At 44.9% G+C, this 16,202-nt stretch overlaps 1 long non-coding RNA gene across 1 annotated transcript in view; it reads left to right on the plus strand.

Annotated features, from left to right (window-relative positions):
* LOC310745634 overlaps positions 1–16,202 on the plus strand; it is a 36,863-nt gene that overhangs the window by 1,565 nt on the left and 19,096 nt on the right. Inside the window, exon 2 of the long non-coding RNA XR_014540256.1 lies at positions 10,484–10,645. This is a non-coding gene — a long non-coding RNA (uncharacterized lncRNA). The remainder of the gene's footprint in view (positions 1–10,483; positions 10,646–16,202) is intronic.

Genomic DNA, 16,202 nt, shown 5'->3' on the forward strand with positions numbered 1-16,202 from the left:
TTCAGGTGTCTTCTAAAAGTCTAGTAGTTGTTTTTGACATTTGGTGGGAGGGCGTTCCACAGGGCGGGTGCCACCACCAAGAAGGCCCTCTGCCTGGTTCCCTGTAACTTGGCTTCTCGCAGGGAGGGAACCGCCAGAAGGCCCTCGGTGCTGGACCTCAGTGTCTGGGCAGAACGATGGGGGTGGAGACACTCCTTCAGGTATACCTGACCGAGGCCATTTTGTGTGTTTTGAGCAATAAACCTGAGTTAATTGCTGCTGGAGTTGTCTCGCTTCTGTGGGAGAGACCCAACCATTACACAGAATGATGAAGTGAGCAGAATGTCTTAGAAACCTAGATAGAAATACAGTAGTATGAAGAGTATTTTACTGTCTGTATTACTCTTAGTTTTTCTGGAGCAATGGAATGCTCAGAACATTTGTCATGTGAGCAACGAAAGATGTGGTAATGTCTGAAAAACCTATATTTGTTTTTCAGTGCTGTTAATCAGATTTGCCATCTTATAGGGCCTCGTTTTTCAGTTCAAATTTTTATTATATTTTTTTGGTGAATTTCTTACTTCTGCTTTAAAGCAGATGGCTTGGCATGTCTTTAATTCGCTTTGCTTATGATATTAAGCACCATGAGCCAAGCTATGTTCTTGGACATCCTGGAATGCATTTTGGAGAATGAGGTTATATTAGTGACTTGAGGTAAAGTATAAGCAAGAGAGACAGTGATAAATGTTCCTTGGCTTAGCCTTCCTTTGAACATTTCCAAAATGTATTCTCAATCCTTATCTTTCATTATACAGTAGAAGTCCAGAATTAGCAGGACAGGCAAGTAGGATGCAAGCCACACATGGTAAACATGGGCTTCAGTCAGAAGGGGTCTGTAGAAAACAAATGCTGTGCAAGTCCATTATATTTTATTAAGTTTCAACATTTTTGAAATATACAATCAAAACCCAATTTCTTCTTTTCTCTAATTTTTGTTGACTTCCCACCCTGTTTTCCATGGGGTTGTTGTTTCTCCCTTTCTGCTGCACCCTATCTTCTGTCTTTAAAATCATAACCATGATTGTTGTTGTTTAGTCGTTTAGTCGTGTCCGACTCTTCACGACCCCATGGACCAAAGCACGCCAGGCACTCCTGTATTCCACTGCCTCCCACAGTTTGGTCAAACACATGTTTGTAGCTTCGAGAACACTGTCCAACCATCTCGTCCTCTGTCGTCCCCTTCTCCTTGTGCCCTCCATTTTCCCAACATCAGGGTCTTTTCCAGGGAGTCTTCTCTTCTCATAAGGTGGCCAAAGTATTGGAGCCTCAGCTTCACGATCTGTCCTTCCAGTGAGCACTCAGGGCTGATTTCATATTATCATAACCATGATAATATAATCCAATTACTTCCTTTGCTCATCGCTCAGATCCTGCTCATGAGTTCATCATACTATAATATTTCTTTATTTTATGCATGTTCAATTTTATGCATTTCAAAAATTTTAAAATCATTTTAACATTTCAAAACTCGACTTCCTCCTCTTTCTGCTGTTCTTTACATTTATTTTTATATTTTCCGCATATTCCAAATTAGCTTAATTTACTCATTTATTCATCTACCGTATTTTTTGCCCTATAGGATGCACTTTTTCCCCTCCAAAAATGAAGGGGAAATGTGTGTGCGTTCTATGGGGCGAATGCAGGAGGGAGGCAGGTGGGAAAAGCCCCCAAGAGCCACACACAAGCTCCGTGCGGCTCTTGCGGGCTTTTCTCCAGGAGGGAGAAGGGACTGACTGGCCACATCAGTCCCTTCTCCCACCTCGTGTAAAGCCCACAGGAGCCACGAACCCTTTAAAGAGCATGGGGCTTCTGCGGGCTTCTGCGGGAGGTGGGAGAACTGCACCCGCCTGTCCTCCTTCAGCCACGCGCCTGTCCTGCGAACCTGGAGGAGGAACAGAAGGGTCTCCTTCTGTACCTCCTCCAGCTTCACAGCGAGGCGCCTGTCCTGCGAAGCCTGTCCTTCTCCAGCTTCGCTTGTAGGGCGCTGCGCAGTTCTCCCTCTCTGCGCAGCACCTCTCCAGCGACCCTTCAGCCACGCACTTGTCCTGTGAAGCTGGAGGAGGAACAGAAGGGTCTTCCTCTGCATCCCGAAGCCCGGGGTGCGCTGAGCTCAGCGCGCCCCAGGCTTCGAGCTTCGTGCAGCTCTCCGCAAGCTGTGGGAGCCCGGGGCGACTTCGCACTGGGCTCCCACGGCTTGCGGAGAGCTGCCTGTTCTGGAGGCTGGGGTCGGGGGAAGCTTGGGCTTCCCCCGCCCCAGCCCTGCACCGGGGGTGGGAAATAATTTTTTCCCCCTTTATTTCCCCCCAAAAAAACTAGGTGCGCCCTATGGGCCGGTGCGCCCTATGGGGCGAAAAATACGGTACTTTAAATATATACTCTAATAAACTGCAGGCTATTACAACAATCCTGCCAATGTTCTTATCTGTTTACAGGTTTTTGTGTGTGTAAATAGTCAATAAACCATTTCCATTCTTTTATAAAAAGTTTGTTATCTTGATTTCTTTTTCCCCCCCTCTGGTAAGTTTCGCCATTTCTGCATATTCCATAGGTTTTTGTATCCATTCTTCTTTCGCTGGGACTTCTTCTTCTTTCCCTTTTTGGGCAAGTATCATTCTTGCCGCTGTAGTTGCATACATGAATAAATTTCTATAGTTTTCGCCCATTTACTATAATATTTCTTTAAGTAGTCTGAAAAAGGCAACCATTCTTCCATAAAGCACTCAGCATTAGGTTCTCTTAATTTTGCTGTTAATGTTGCCCATTCTGCATTGTTCATTATCTTATTCATCCATTCTTCTTTGGTGGGGACGACTTCATCCTTCCATTTCAGCGCATAAAGAATCCTAGCCGCTTGTGCTGGGCCCAGGGGTTAACCCAAGCCATGTGATCCAGGTCCGGTCCCGAATCCAAGGATTCCACAAGGTGTCAGTCCAACAGGGCCAAGGCAGGAAACCAGGCAAGGTCAGGCACAAGGTCTCAGGTAGGTTCCAGCAAGCAGCAATGTTGCTCCCGCAACCTGGGGTGGGGTCCGGCAGCCTTTTATCTCTGACGGGGTATCAGCCGGTCCTGATCCCCCGGTGACTCACCTCCCTGTTTCGCCCAAAGGCAAGTACTCCTCCTGCGAGTACTCAGGTCTCTCCTTCTATCAGACCTGAGTCTCTGCAGCTCAGGAGACGTCAGTGGGTTACTAGACCCAGGGGCCGCCTCAGCCTCTCCTGACCCAACTGGTAGTGGAGCAGCTTTACATGATTGCCCAGCAGAGGGCAACAAGGTAATCCCCACATCTGGAGCCAGGGCAGGCTCAGGCCCCTGACTTGGCCCAGCTGGTGCTTGTTTTAGGGGAACCTGTGCAGACTGGGACTCTTCAGAATCAGGCCCCAGACTCAGTTCAGATACCGCCTGAGGCAGAGGATCCGGTGCGGACTGAGACTCCTTCAGCTCTGAGTCCAAGCTCGAGTCCCAGGCCATCACACCGCTGTTGTTACATACATAAACAACTTTAACATTTTCTTTGGAATTTCTACCCCTATAATCCCTTACAACACACTCCTCACTTCAGAGGCATACTGTCTCTTGGCAGTATATGTAAAACAGAGCCACCATAACCCTCCAAATACCCCTATTTTCCAGGGACAGTCCTGGATTTACAGAAGCTGTCCTGGTTTCTGATTTGATCCTGGAATGTCCCATTTTTCCTTAGGATGCCCCTATTTTCATTGGAGAAATGTTGGAGGGTATGGAATAGGAGGTCCCTATTTTTCAGCCGGGAGTCATTGTCATTATAAGAGAACAAGGGAGGCATTTGTGGTGAGTTCTGGTACCTCTTTTTTTTTTTTTTTTTTGCAAAAATAGGACCAGATGTCCCTATTTTCATCGGAGAAATCAGATCTTCCATACCAACACAAGAATGGTCGGGGAGTGAGACAGCAAGGACACACGGTCTCCTCCTCACAAAATAAAAATGTCTGAAATGGGTTCTTGGAAAGGCATGCTGTTCTCTTAAATCCTTGAAGAATGTGACATTGGTTGAGCTATGCACTAATTGTTCTTTCAGAAGAATCCTCTCTGGCCTGCGAAAACAGTTTTTGAATGCAGCAAATATGCTAAAAGAAAACATCATCATTTGCTGGTCAACAACGCCATAAAGGAATCCTTTGTTTGAACTGGACAACCACACAAATTATTTGTTTATCAAGATTTTCTGTTTTAATTTATTCTTCTCATTGCACAGTTGTCCTTTCAACACGTTCCTGAAAACTTTCTGTATTGTCTCACACAATCTTCAAGTCCTGAGGCGGTGAAATACTGGCCCAGACCACTTGTCACTATATTGAAGCATCCAATTTTGAATAGTTACTTCTTTAGCCGCTTCTGGCTAAGCACATAGAAGTTCATTCATTTTGCAATGCAAGGCCTGATCAAAAGGCTGTTTTGCTGCTGCCTGAGGTTGTTGGTATACATACTGTTGGTCCATTCCCAAAATTCATCCGTCAGTGATCATCAAGTGTTATCAGAAATCAAATGGCGAAATGCTTTCTGCTCGTTGTGGCAAAGTTCTCCCCAGGTTACCCCGGACATCTGCTGAACAACTGTATTATCAAAGGTTTTCATTCATCCCAACAGGTGGCTTTCAATTACTTGCATATGGATCTGTATTGCAGGAATGGTTTTGTTAGATGCTGCAGGAACATCTTCCAAGTTTCTTTTCCTTCCTGTTTATAGTCACAATGAGTTCAGTCTCAACTTCATTCAATGTAGGACTTCTCTTCAAATTGTTACGCTTTGCACTGCAAGAAATATTTGCTTTCCATCCTGTGTCTATTGAAAGACCACAAACTTGCCTGATGAAAACTGAAGAAAACGACTAGGAACAAGATCCTTTGGGATAATAACTGCATTTCCCCCTCCCTTCTCCAACTACTTTAAGCTTTCGTTAGCAAATAATAATAATAATAATAATAATAATAATAATAATAATAATAATTTTTATTTATATCCCACCCTCCCCAGCCAAGACCGGGCTCAGGGCAGCTAACACCAGGTATAAAAACAATTGATTAAAATACAACTTAAAAACAAGATTAAAATACAACATTCCCAATGTGATCCCAATGTGACCAGCTGTCATTGGGTATTTTGCATCCAGCAGCATGGAGGCCTTAAGTTCTTAAATCTAGCTGAGTGATGTATTGGCAAGTCTAACCTGACACATTTCAGCATTCGTCTTCCCCTGCCCCTTTGCAGGTAAACCTAATTCAGACATATATTCAGTGTAGATCCAGCTTTCAACATCTAACTCCTTTTTATATTTCAAAACCACATGGATAAAGACCATCAGGCCCAGATTCCCCTGGTTAACTTTCCAAACTTTGATCCTAAGTGTAACATAAGCACAAGTTTCATACATCTGCAAACACTTCCCTGAACTGAAAGCAACTTCATAACGTTTATGCAAGAATACAAATTTCTTAATAGATATCTTGGATTCCAGTACTTGTCAAACTGGCAGCTGGCCTTTCCAACACAGATAGACAACCCCGTAGCAGAAACGTGTGTTTGCTACTTGTAGCAATGGATGACTTCAGACATCATGCAAGTCTAGAGTCACCTCCAAGGGAACTTCCGGGTCAGCGCCATCGGCAATGGCGGATTTCCTCTGACTCGGAGGAACCTGCTCCGCAAAAATCGGGTCTTGCAGCCGCGGCGAAGGCGGAGACCCTTTAAAAATCCCAGGCGGAAGAAGCCTGGGAACGTGGGATTCGGCTGACACCAGGAGCTCCCCCCCTACCCACAGGGAAACCCCTTTTCGGGGCTTCCGAAGTGACGCGGGGTGAGTGGCGCGGTGTTTCGAATTGACTGCTATTTTCGCGGAGTGAAGCCGCACAGCCGTTGCCGGAGAGCGCTGACTTCTTTCTGTGGACATTTGGATTTCAAACAACAACCCGTGAGTAGTACGGAAATTGGATTCTTAAAATATTTTTAAATTTGGCACCGATCGGGGAAGGTCCAAACAGGAAGTCCGCCTCCCCTTTCTGTAAATAATCTAAAGAAAAGAACCTGTCAACTAAGGTCGTGGAGAGTTGTTTTTTTTGTAAAGGATTTTAATTCTACTGATTGAGACTATCAGAAAATTTTCTTGGAAGCAGGGGAGCCTGCAGGGGAAGAATAAAATTTGGGATTTGATGTGCCACCTCCCCCCCGGACCCGGGAGTGGTCCGTGAGAGCCCACTGATGAGGAACAGAATAATTTGACAGCTGTCAAGTTAGCTGTCAAGATACAAAAAGAGGACTTTGTTTCTATTGTCTACATTTGCTACAAATTTGTATTTTAAATGAAGGAAAGACTGTTACAATTTAACGTGTGGGACCTTTGGGTCTGTGCTGAGAGGAGTGAAAAGAAACTTAAATTCCCCTAGAGGGAGCTTTGGGATATTGCATCAAGGACCAGCTGAGAAGTTGTTTTTCGACCCTGGACTGTTCAAGAATGGCTGTCGGGAAGGAAATTCAGTTTGAATTGAATAAGACATTCTTTCTCTTGGGAAAGTTGCAAGGTCAGATAAATGTTTTGACTACAAATGTTACAACTTTGGGAACAAGAGTGAGTACTAATAATGAACTTGATAAGAACTCGGCACAGGAATTTTATTCAACTGAACAAACAGGGAAATTAGAGAAGGAGAACTATGTTGTCTCCGAAGCGAAGAAAGGGGGAGCCGTAACCCTGCAGATGCAAAAGGCGAGCTACAACTTGAAGCCTGACATGAGGGTAACAAGGAGAAATAAATCTTGGAAGATGGAAGCCTGGCCTGAATTGGAAAGTGAAAAATGGAGGGATTCCCTTATGTGGAGACCAGATGACCTTTGGATTACAAATCTGATCCAGGTGGAAGCTGGAACTTTGGGGACCGTTGGATCTGAAAGGAGAATGAAACAAGATTTGGAATATTTTATAGGCCCTATTTTCAATTATGGAGGTTTGGCTGGAAGGAATGTGGATGCTGTTGGGTTGGAGCTTCCCCGAGATTTGGCTTTTAATACTAAAAATTATCAAAAAGACTGGCAGAGGGGACATGAAAGAGATTTAAAAGCCTCGGATTTGAGATCTCCGGGCTGATGGCTTTCTGAGATTGATGGACTTATGCTGGGGACTGAAACCGGGAAGGGGTTTGGGTGGATTGGAAATTGGGAACTCAATATGTATATAATATAATTTCCTTTTTGTTTTTCTTTTAATGAGAGTAGGGAAATTCGTGGAAGGGAATCTTTTTCGACCCTAGGGAAACGTACTAAGAATAAGTATTTAAAGTATACCCTTAAAAATATCGCAAAATCAAGGACTGTTAGAAAGATGTTGGAAAAAGAAAATTAGGTGGTTTTGGCAGAAATGATATAAAGGATTAAGTAAAAATGAACTGATGAAATTGATGAAAGAGAGAGCGCAAAATTACAATATATTAAAATAAATTATTAAGGTTAAAAAAAAGGTTGGAAGGATTTGCTGAAAGGAAAATTTTTGAACTAGAATACAAAAATGGGAGGTGTGAGGAGGTCAAGGAAATAAGTAAAAGAAGAAAGTTATGTAAAGGTTTAACTTGTTTTTCTTTTTTTTCTTTTTTTCCCCTTTTCTAAATGATTTTTGTACTTTTTCTGTCTTTTCTATTTCTTTTTTCTTTTTTTTTGGTAACCTTCAAACTCTGAATAAATATTATTATAAAAAAAAATAGAGTCACCTCCAGATGTTGTTGGACTCCAACCGCCATTAGCCCGAGCAAGCATGGCCAGAGGTCAGGGGTGATGGGATTTGTAGTCCAGCAGAAGACCACAGGTTGACTACAGGAGCAAGCCTAGCCTTATCCTGGACTTGCATGTTTCCCACCCAGCATGCAGCCAAGGAAAACATTTGGGGAAATGTTGCTTCCTCTTACTGGAGAATTTATATACTAATATATTTCCTCTCACACAAGGGTAAGATTTACAGAATGATCCAATGAGCCAATTGGGTGCATACTTCTCAAACATCTGGGGAATAGTTCAGCATATCTTTCGAACTGGTCACAAGATGTTCACATAGCAGGGACAATCAGTTTTCTGAATATTTGGTTTCTGGAGATGGGTTGGCCCACGAGATTTGTGGCTATCTCCACAAAGGAGCCGAATAAAATAGGCTTCTTTTGACGGAAACCCAGGAAAAGGAAAAGTGCCGTTTGTCTGGGCTTTGTGAAGCGTGAAGCCCAACTCATTAAGCAATTGCGCTTATGTGAAACAGAGCAGGCCTAGGCATGCAAAAACGCTTAGCTCACACTGACAGGTACAACACATATTGCCAACTTCACTTTGTGTATGTTTTGGCTTGGGTCCTTAGATATTTTAAATTTCCCATCCCACCTTGTGCTGCAGTCTCTTGCACCTCTTCCAAAAAAACCTTCTCTTGGTGGGTGGGGGGAACTCTCTTCAACAATGTGGGATGGAATATCATCCAGAACTGGTCTTGGAACCTGAGATAAGTTCACTTAAGGACATTACTCAAGAGCCTGTCCACCCCCTACCATTTTGAAAGGCTTTTTTCCTGAGGAATGCAGGTGGGAGGAAGGAATGGGAAACTTTCCTCGCATGAACTTCCTTAAGGATCCAAGCTATAATGCATTCGACTTAAAAACACACACATTGCCACATTGCAGTCACAACTGGAAAGAGATTTGCTTCGGTTCCCAGAGTTTTCTTTCGTTCTTAAACCACTAAGTGTTGGTGATGTTTTAACTGGGACTTGTTAGGAGACACCTCTTGACAAGGGGCAATGCAGGGAAAAAACGTTCAATCATTTTCTGGCCATGTTGCTCGAATATTTGGGGAGGGGTTGGGAAGATGATGGGATTAGAAAGACAGGCAAGGGTGTTGGGCTTCTCTGTTGACTTGTGTATTTTAATTGAAGGATACATTTTAATTGAAGGATAAAGGTAAAGGTAAAGGGACCCCTGACCATTAGGTCCAGTCGTGGCCGACTCTGGGGTTGCGGCGCTCCTCTCGCTTTACTGGCCGAGGGAGCCGGCGTACAGCTTCCGGGTCATGTGGCCAGCATGACTAAGCCACTTCTGGCGAACCAGAGCAGCGCACAGAAACGCTGTTTACCTTCCCACCGGAGCGGTACCTAGTTATCTACTTGCACTTTGATGTGCTTTAGAGCTGCTAGGTTGGCAGGAGCAGGGACCAAGCAACAGGACTTACCCCATTGCAGGGATTTGAACCGCCGACCTTCTGATCAGCAAGTCCTAGGCTCTGTGGTTTAGGATATATTACTTGACAGGACACAAGTTGATGCACATGTGACCTAGCAAGTATGTATTTACCCATTGCCGTTTGGGAAAGCTTTGCAAGTTGTTCTATAAATGTATCTATCTATCTATCTATCTATCTATCTATCTATCTATCTATCTATCTATATCCATCTATCTATCTATCTATCTATATTGGGGGGGGAGAGAAAGGGAGAGTATAAGAGCAGAGTCACCCACAAGGCAAAATTCAAGCAATCCTGCTCTACTCTGCTGCCCTAAATGATCAGATTTCCTAAATGATCAAGCAAAATAGGGGACTCTCCTTCTCCTATTCAGCACCAAAGACAGTTGCTGCTACTTACCAAGAAGAAAAAGAAGATGCTTCTCAGGTCACAACCCATTCAGAGGATCTCAGGAGCAGTGGAAGCCTCTGTAGAAACGATTTGCCGCAAAAGGCTCTTCCACATTGAAACGGGATGCATTTTTGAAGTTCTCCAGAGCACTTTGCTCTTCTTCCAAGATGACCTTTCCTGGTCTTTTCTTCCCTGCTACCTAACCCTTCCCTTCTCCAGCCTGTCTTCTTTGCTGATTCCACCTCAAGAGAGGAGAAAAGTGAGCCTACCCTTGCCCTGGGAGAATCTCTTACTAACCTGATTTGCTCTTTGGGAATCGATCCAGTCCTATAAATTCCTTAGCCAGCAGCGGTAGAAGATGGTCCTGGTGTTTTGTAGATTGTGTAGAGTTGGGGTGTGAGGGGTGAATCAGCGTTCTGACCTAACTCCTTCAGGTGTGGGGCTTCCCCCCTCCCCACTACTGTTTTGGCTGGCAAAGCCATGCCCATTGGCAATGGCTCTGCAAGGACAATTTGGAGATGGATCTGAACTGCTGCTGAACCTTTTGTTGGTTGCCGCTGAGATGCTGGAGTTCCAGTGGGATGATCTATCAAGTGATTTTCCTGGCCTCGCTTGTCCACCATTCTTGGCCAAAGAACGCGGAGAAAATTAGCTGAATAGTTTCTACCTGGAGCGGTTTTGGGGCTGGGGGGGGCGGGGGGCGGACAGGATATATAAATATGATACATCCCTCTGGGGCTTACTGGAAAATGAACACTATGCCCAAGTATTGACTTTCATCGTCGTCATAATTCTAACAGTATTTATTATCATTTCCAGCTATAATAGTGAGAATGTGCCGTTTTACAAGGAGGTTTTGCATCTCACTGTTACTACCTGCATCCTGCCGTCGGATCAGCAGCCAAAGCAGGAACGGGGAACCTGTGACCTTCCATCAACTCCAATTTCCATCAACCTCAGCCAGCAGAAGCCCATGATCAGGTATGATGAAAGTCGTAGTTCAACATCTGAAGGGCTGTTCCCAGCACTGTTACAAAACTTGGGTGCTACACCCCACTCTCTGCCAAGCCGCAGCAAGATTCCAGGGGGTTCCAGGGTCTGTGTTCCTTTGGAGACATGGCAGAGACTGTTGCGTGGTGAGTTCCCACCTCCCCCAGTGGAAATAAAGACACATGACACAATTATTAAGGTTAATGGGCTAAATAAGGCAACAACTTTATTGGTTACAGGTGATGAGTGGTATTGGCTTAGGCATTGGTCCTAACCAACTATATCCGGCTTCAGCCCGTCCCCTTGAAGTCCAGGAAGGATTAACCACCAGTAGGGGGAGTCCTGCTGATGCACATCTACTAGGCTTCGGACAGGGCCACGCCCCCCAGAATCCTTTCTTGGATTACCCTTCAATATGCAGGGCAGGTGATGGTGCTACCTCCCCTCTTCCATCTACAGAGCAATACCAATGCCTAACCGCCAATACCCAGGAAGTTGTGACGATTTGCTACAAGGTAGGTGAAAACCAAGTGGCTGGTGCCAATTTGCCAAGTGGAAAAATTCCTACCAGGCCCCTCAACGGCGACCAATCAAGGTCAAGGAATGAAAACCTTAAAGGGCGGGAGGGTGGGAAACAGGAGCAGCTGATAGGCAGGAAAAGAGGGAGATCCCCAGCCGTACCTGCGTTAAATAGGGCAGGTCATGCCCCCAGAGCCAGCCGATTGGCTTGCCAGGGGGTGACGCGGCCGGGGATTCCCCCAATCGCGCGGGGTGGGGCCGTGACGCCCGCAATCCCACCACCTCTGCAGGGCGGAAGTGGCTTTGTAGCTTTAAGAAAAATGGTTTATTCACCTGTTTACACCTTCAGTCTGCATGGAGGGAGTCCAGACCTTACAACATGGTCATTTCAAGAGGGGCTTGTTCTCCACAGCAGTGTGGCTGGAGTCTGAGGCATCTTTCCCAGCCAGCCTGCCCAAGATGGATGACAGTCTTTCTTCTCCCTTCCTCTTCCCAGAACACCTTGCTAAAAAACCCTCTCTTTTCCTGTCTCCTCACTCCCAGTTACCCTGGCAACCTTCCAAACCCCCAATCTCTGTGTTTTGTTTTGTTTCACCCCGGACCGCGGTGGTGAGAGCGCCAAATCCTAACCACTAGACCACCAGGAAGCCCCCAGTCTCTGTTCACAACTCAGGGCAAGGAGGTGGGGAGGACAGTTCTCTTGTACAATCATACCTCATGTTACGTTTGCTTCATGTTACGTTCTTTCAGGTTACGTCCCGCGGTGACCCGGAAGTACTGGAAAGGGTTACTTCCGGGTTTCACCGCTCGCGCATGTGCAGAAGTGCAAAATGACATCACGCGCATGTGCAGAAGCGGCGAATCGCAGCCTGTGTGTGCGCAGATGCGCCGCTGCAGGTTGTGCTCTTTTCATGTTGCGAACGGGCCTCCAGAACGGATCCTGTTCGCAACCAGAGGTACCACTGTATTGGCCTGGCCATTCTGCCCAGGAATTCCTCTACAGCTTGTATTTCTCCCTTCACATCTCAAGCCATCCAAATCCTACCATTTATTCATTTCTAGGGTTTAAGGGGGTGTCCCCCCCCCAATCTATAACACCAACAACCCCAGTACCAACCCTGGATGGGGGCACATTTAGGGCAACAGCCTGTGGAACTGGGCTCAAGAGACACATGCCATGAGCTAACTAAACAACAACAACAACAATTTATTACTTATACCCCGCCCATCTGGCCGGGCCTCCCCAGCCACTCTGGGCAGCTCCCAACAGAATATTAAAAACACAATTAAACATCAAACATTAAAAACTTCCCTAAACAGGGCTGCCTTCAGATGTCTTCTAAAAGTCAGATAGTAGTTTATTTCCTTGACATCTGACAGGAGGACGTTCCACTGAGAAGGCCCTCTGCCTGGTTCCCTGTAACTTGGCTTCTCACAGTGAGGGAACCGTCAGAAGGCCCTTGGAGCTGGACCTCAGTCTCCAGGCTGAATGATGGGGGTGGAGATGCTCCTTCACGTATATTGGGCTGAAGCCGTTTAGAGCTTTAAGTGTCAGCACCAACACTTTGAATTGTGCCCGGAAACATACTGGGAGCCAATGTAGGTTTTTCAGGACCAGTGTTATATGGTCTAGGTTGCCACTCCCAGTGACCAATCTAGCTGCTGCATTCTGAATTAATTGTAGTTTCCGGGTCACCTTCAAAGGTAGCCCCATGTAGAGATCATTGCTATAGTCCAAGCAGGAGATAACCAAAGCATGCACCACTCTGGCAATACAGTCTGCAGGCAGGTAGGGTCTCAGCCTGTGTACCAGATGGAGCGACTCACCTACTCAATAGATGAAACAAATATTACAAATATTGGCCACACTGACCTGTGCTGTATTAGCGCTAGAAGATTACCGTATTTTTTGCTCTAGAAGACTCACTTTTTCCCTCCTAAAAAGTAAGGGGAAATGTGTGTGTGTCTTATGGAGCGAATGCAGGCTGCACAGCTTTTGCTGAAGCCAGAACAGCAAGAGGGATTGCTGCTTTCACTGTGCAGCGATCCCTCTTGCTGTTCTGGCTTCTGAGATTCAGAATATTTTTTTTCTTGTTTTCCTCCTCCAAAAACTAGGTACGTCTTGTGGTTTGGTGCGTCTTATAGAGCGAAAAATACAGTAAGATGGTGGGTGTGGTGATTGTAATCTGATCCTGCCATCTCTAATTCATGCATGCCAATCAGGCAACAAAAAGTCATTCAAAATACGATGATCAAATGTTGAAGTAGTATTAAGGCCATGGGTAGGCAAACTAAGGCCTGGGGGCTGGATCTGGCCCAATCGCTTTCTAAATTCGGCCCGCGGACAGTCTGGGAATCAGTGTGTTTTTACATGAGTAGAATGTGTGCTTTTATTTAAAATGCATCTCTGGGTTATTTGTAGGGCATAGGAATTTGTTCATTTTTCTTTTCTTTTCAAAATATAGTCTGGCTCCCCACAAGGTCTGAGGAACAGTGGACTGGCCCCCTGCTGAAAAAGTTTGCTGACCCCTGGCTAAGACCTTCCATGCCTGAGCAGCCATGGTTTTCCCCACAGAATCCTAGGATCTGTAGTTTGTTAAGGGTGCTGAGAGGTTCTTGTTATATACTGAAGTTCTCACCCTGGGCCAGCAGGGGGATACTGTAGATAGTTATGCAAATAAGGGATCGAAAGTGACGTTTAGTGATTGGATACTTTTAGAAAGTTGTTACAGTAACGTTGTACTGGAGCTCTATATAAGCAGGCTGACTGAACCCTTCAGTTCAGTTCTGTCCTGGCCTGTGAATAAACAAGAGCTGTTTGAAGAATCGCTGTGTCGTCTGATATGTTCACCCACAACTTAACAGTTCTCCCAGATCAACACCTCTCAGGAATCCAGGGAAAGAGGGATTGATTCTCATACCACTCTGTGAATTGTAGCTCTGTGGCTGCAACACCTCCTAACACCTCTTGGCACCCTGAACAAACTACAGCTCCCAAGATTCTTTGGGAGAAGATTGCACTGTTTAAAGTGGTATGGTGCCATTTTAAATGTATAATGCAGACAGGTTTGGTTTCAATGAGATTTATGCAGCCCAGCTGAGTGTAGGATTACAGCCATGGTTCACGACATGCCTTTTGCTTTACTGGGGTATGTTTATTTTATTTTGCTCTGGCCGTCTGTAAGATATAGCATATGGGAAAGCCATTTCGGATCCTTTTGAGAAACCCAATAGCTGGACTTCTATACACTCCAGACAGCTAGATTTATGAGCTTAAGGAGCATAAAGAAGAATATGAAAAAATGCAGGAATGTAGCATGCTGTAAAATTCTTTATAGGCATCCGCTAGAGATGGTTTGCAGAGTTTGCTCATGGCTTCTCCATCAAGACTTTCTGTGTTTATTTGTACTACTAATATCAAATTTACTCAGACAGGTATCAATTTAAAGCAGGCTGTGTTCCGGCGTTGTGACTCATGTCTACAGCCTCTTGCCCCTGAGTGGACTAAAAGAAAGGATTGGGTCAGAAAGTGTTCCCATCAATTATTTTGGTTAATTTTAAACAAACCAGTGCCCCCATTTTCATTTCATTCAGCCACACATTACAAGAGGGACTAGAGGGACGCGGGTGGTGCTGTGGTCTAAGCCACTGAGCCTCTTGGGCTTGCCAATCAGAAGGTCGGCGGTTCGAATCTCCGCAATGAAGTGAGCTCCCGTTGCTCTGTCCCAGCTCCTGCCAACCTAGCAATTTGAAAGCATGCCAGTGCAAGTAGATAAATAGGTACCGCTCTGGCGAGAAGGTAAACACCATTTCCAGGTGCACTGGCACTCGTTACGGTGCCCTGTTGCGCCAGAAACAGTTTAGTCATGCTGGCCACATGACCTAGAAAGCTGTCTGTGGACAAATTTTGGTTCCCTCGGCCTGAAAGCGAGATGAGTGCCACAACCCCATAGTCGCCTTTGACTGGACTTAACTGTCCAGGGGTCCTTACCTTTTTACCTTTGCCTTTTACAAGAGGGACTGTGTGAGGTGATATTTAGTAATATACAACAACACAAAGGCATAAAGTTTTTAGATATGCTTTAAGCTGCCCAGAGTGGCTGGGAAAACCCAGCCAGATGGGTGGGGTATGTATGTATGTATGTATGTATGTATGTATGAAGGTTTACGATGTCCCCATGGTATGGCATAGGGCAGGGATTCCTTCAGCAGCAGCCAGGCAGACTGATGATGGGAGTGGTAGTCCAACCAAACTTCAAGAATAAAAGCTGAGAAGGATTAGTAGAAACTTAATCAGCATTTTTTAAAAAGTTTGGTTTTTTTAACAATGTTAAGCTGATTTACCATACTGGAGAAACTTGACATTTTTTCTTTGGAGATACATTAAAAGTTTACCTAGTCCCTTTTTTATCAACTGCTTGTATCCAAGGCAGTGAAAACAAATATTAAAACAGCAGTTAGATGTCCAAATCAGGTAAAAAATTAGAGAAGCACACCCTTCTGTTTCATTGAATGTATCAATTGGATTTTTAATAATACTCAGCTAATACTAAGGTGTGTAGGTTCACAATAGGTATGCTGCATTATATCGCTTTTTCATATATTTTGTGTTGATTCTGAAACTGAAACTTCAGTGGTTTTTTGGAAATAAATAACACACCATTAAAAAGGACAATACAGTAGTACCTTTGTTTAAGAACAGCTTAGTTTATGGACAACTTGGATTAAGAACGCTGCAAACCCGGAAGTAGGTGTTTTGGTTTGTGAACTTTGCCTTGGAAGCAGAACATGTTTCGCTTCCTGTTGAGTGTGTTCCATTTGTAAATTGAGCCACCCGCTGCTATGGGAAAGCACGCCTTGGTTTAAGAACGCTTTGGTTTAAGAACGGGCTTCCGGAATGGATTAAGTTCATAAACCAAGGTACCACTGTAACTTGCCAATGCAACCCTATAGCTGTTTATTCAGAAGAAAGTTCCATTGGGTTCAATGGAACATACTCCAAAATACGTAAATTGCATATATTATATGA

This window comes from Podarcis filfolensis, assembly GCF_964270895.1.
Source record: "Podarcis filfolensis genome assembly, chromosome: 12".
Classification (NCBI taxonomy): domain Eukaryota; kingdom Metazoa; phylum Chordata; class Lepidosauria; order Squamata; family Lacertidae; genus Podarcis; species Podarcis filfolensis.